This window comes from Papaver somniferum, chromosome 10, assembly GCF_003573695.1.
Source record: "Papaver somniferum cultivar HN1 chromosome 10, ASM357369v1, whole genome shotgun sequence".
Lineage (NCBI taxonomy): Eukaryota > Viridiplantae > Streptophyta > Magnoliopsida > Ranunculales > Papaveraceae > Papaver > Papaver somniferum.
The window spans coordinates 16,074,105-16,077,978 of NC_039367.1; the positions used below are offsets into that span (position 1 = coordinate 16,074,105).

The window sequence follows — 3,874 nt, forward strand, 5'->3', positions numbered from 1 at the left end:
TTATAAAGAGCATTGACCTGTTCTTCAATATTCTGGCCTTCCCAAAAAGGCTCCACTCTACCACTAGTCTGGCCCACTTCTAAGGCTTCTAACCTTTTTGCTATAGGAGCAATTTTGGCATCTGATTCATAGCCTCCTTCTACCCTATTAACGTTTCCCCTACTTAAGAGAATTGTTTTCTGGGGTGCCCTACTATTTTCCCATTGCTGGGTTTTTTCGGCGATTTCATTAAAAAATTCCATTGCCGCATCAACAGTTTGGTTTTCAAATCCACCAGTGCATAGAGACTCAACCATGGTCGTTGTGGAATAATCTAAACCCTCATAAAGGATCTGAACTATCCTAACCTTTTCTAAACCATGATGAGGACACTGGGATAATAAATCATTGAACCTTTCCAAATACCCATATAAGGATTCTCCCTCTTGTTATGAAAATGTGCATATTTGCGTCCTAATAGACGATGTTTTGTGCCTAGGGAAAAACTTATTGAAAAAGGCAGATGTAAGTTGTTTATATGTCTCAATTGACTCGGAGTCCAAACTATACAGCCACGACTTGGACTTATCTTTCAGGGAAAATGGGAATAACCTAAGTTTCAAAGCATCATCATTTAAGCCTCTAATTCTTAGAGTACTACAAATTTCCTCAAAATCCCTAACATGGTAATAAGAGTTTTCATTTTCTTTCCCTAAAAAGATTGGGAGCATCTGTAAGGTCCCAGGTTTCAATTCATAGGATGCCTCCATTTCAGCTAACTTAATACACGAAGGACGAGTAGTCCTAGTTGGATTCAACAAAGCTTTCAAAGCTGTCAATTCTGGCGCTATCGGAGCAACATGGATTCTCTCCTCAGTCAAAGGACGTTCATAAACAGACTCTTCAAAATTCGGACTTTCTAGATTAAGGTAATCGAGACGCTTCGAACTACTAGGTTTCTCTTTAACAAATCTACCTAATGCGTCTCTTTTACGTTCAGGCATACAATATAATTTTCTAAATTGGAAGGGTAAGCAAACACAGATCAAGGCCGACTCAACCAAATCAAACCTATTGATTTCTAGAAAACAAAAAGCATGATGGCTCCACTTAGATTGTTTCTAGACCAGCTTCTAATCCTTCGAACGGGAATTCGTTACAATTTAAGCAAACCCCTCTGGAATCAATCTGAGTTAACGTAAGTTGAATAGAGGCGAGGAAAGCTCGGTGGAGCTTTGATACCCAAGGCCTCACCGGTATTACAAGGCGGCGCAGTCACGCATTCAACTTACAGAAACTGTCAAGAACTTCGAAGTATGCTTAAAAGAGTAACCAATATTTTTCGAATGACTTTCATGTTAATCTCGTTACCCTATCGGTCTCGTTCTAGTCAAAATTTTAGGCTTAGGTTCGCGTAGGTTACGTGTTCCTAAAGCGGGCAAGAAGAGAACGATGATGAAATCTGAACCTTTATCTTGTATGGCCAGGCCTTTCCCTTTACTAGAAAAATAAATGTCCGTATTCAATCCTCAACATATATGCATACGAAGGAGTCCAGTAACTCGCTGACAGGGGATTCGCGAGTGTTTAGAATCTTACCTCCCATTCCAGACGGGGGATGAATCGGTTGTAGTCGACTCGGGCCACTGACTCCGATGTCTAGTGTACGAACCCAAGGTGCAGAGACAATATCGTAATTGTCCTCCTTCTCTGCAAACAGTTTATATTTAAAGTACCCTTCCGTAGGGTAATAAAAAAATAATGTCCCAAAGTCCAAAAGTCCAAAAAAATAAAGAAAAATTACAAAAATAATAAACCCTAATACAGTTTTTTTTTTTAAATAAAATAAACAAACCCTAAACTAAAATTGTCTAAAATAAAATTGTCTTCTTTTCTGTTCTTTTTGCTTTAATCTTTAGCTCCAAGTCTTTATGAAATCACCAAACTCCTTGGCTCAATTTTCTTTATGATCCAGAACCTGTAGACACAAGATAAATACCCAAAAACATAAAAAGGGACAAAAATAATAATAAAAAAAAAATAATAAAAAAAAATCTAAAACCCTAAAAACAAGTCCGCGTCGGCGGCGCCAAAAATTGATGTGATTTGTAGATAGTGGTAAAAGTGGTTCGATTCTCAGACTTGTGAAGGATATTAATTAGACTTAAATTCTAATATTAAAATAGAAAACTCACTGAAAATTATAACAATCTCAATCAAAGTTGATATCAATATTAAAAGAACACTGAGGCTAATATTCCACTATTTTCCAAATTCAAAGTGATTTAATCCAATATTTATATTCATGCAATTTTCTTGTTCAATTTGATTCTTACTATTGCGACAAGTAGATTTTCAAAAGCAATAATTGTAAATACCAAGCATGAAGCATCAAGAGTCTATAAACTAAGCATACTCCATCAAAATAGATCACAATCACTCAAATAAAAATTATATTCAATAATAATCCAAGGCAAATAATCATAATAATAATTGCAATAAATTAAATTAAATAGATTGTACCGCTTTTTGTTGGAAAAATAGCTTCCTCTATCGCCTCAGCAATGGGGTTTAGCTCCTCATATCAAAAACATGTTCAAAATAATAAATCATGGCTCAAAAGGTGGTTTTATTGAAGAGAATATATAAAACAGCAGATCTGCAACGGTGTATAGATGTTACAGAAGTCACCGTTACAGTTGGTGTTGCAATACTGAAGATATACGTTACTAATCAATTGTTACAGGATCAGAAATTTAAGACCCTAGAACGACACTGTTCTGCGACTGTTTCTCGTGCGTCAATGTTCTTCGCGTTCTTCCTCTTCAGCAGCAGCAGCAGCAGAAACAGAGTTTGATAAAACTCTGATTTCTTCTTCTCTGGCTCTCCTTAGGTCCCCAAACTCTCGACACCCCTTCTATATGACCCAAACAATCTATTTATATCAAAAATACCAATTAAATCTCTCCCGAATCTTCCCAAATCTCTTTCCTTCTCTTCAAGGCCAAGTTGCGGCAATTTCTTGTTTTAGAATTTCTACGCGTTTCTGAGCTTTCCTTTTTATTCTAAACTCTTCCTTAGATAGATACAAATCTTTGGGAAGGTTTACAGCACTTTAATCTCTCTAAAATTCCCTAAAACAGGTCACACACGTGACTTTCCATATTTTCTGTTGTGATGAAAATCCGTCGATTGAGCCCAGTCTAATCGATTTCAACACCCATATCAGATTCCTAGACCCATAAGGAGTCTATCCTATGAAAATCAGAGGTTTAATCGACCTCAAACTCCTCCAAATCAGGAACCCTAAAATCTGTTCTTCACTGCACCTACTTTCCCGCCAAAACTTGGTTTTTGAAATGTTGAAGATGGTTTCCCCTTATCCAGGGTAGGGGTGCGATTAACAGCTGCCTGGAAATGGGATGCCCATTAGTAATTAGGTTACCCGTTATCCAAAGTGAGAGTCCGAATAGCAAATATCCTCCGGGTGCTTTCCGACAACTTTTCGAGCCAATTTTTTCCAAAAATGTTTATTGGCCAAAAATACCTACAAATAAATAAAACAACATAATAAGTACAAAAATGAGCCCTAACAATATATAAAATCGAGAAAAATCGGACACAAAAATGTGTCTATCAGCAATCTCGGTCATCCAAGTTCGCCACCGAACTGAAAGACTTGTGCCAACTTTCAGGCGGCCAGCTGCCTAAATCTAGTGGCCATGGCTACGCCAGGCACCACTTGCACCACCGTTCCCCTAGCATGCACGAGCCATGCTATCCATGCCATATTGCCACTGGCGTACACCAAAACGCCACTGCACCATTATCAGGCGCCAACACAAGGTAGCCATAATCAACGACTACCCTCCTTCATGAGATGCGATCTCAGCCA

At 37.9% G+C, this 3,874-nt stretch overlaps 1 pseudogene; it reads left to right on the forward strand.

The window, feature by feature from the left end:
- The first annotated feature begins 354 nt into the window (after positions 1 to 354).
- On the forward strand, positions 355 to 454 carry LOC113319927 (annotated as a pseudogene).
- The last annotated feature ends 3,420 nt before the right edge of the window (positions 455 to 3,874 follow it).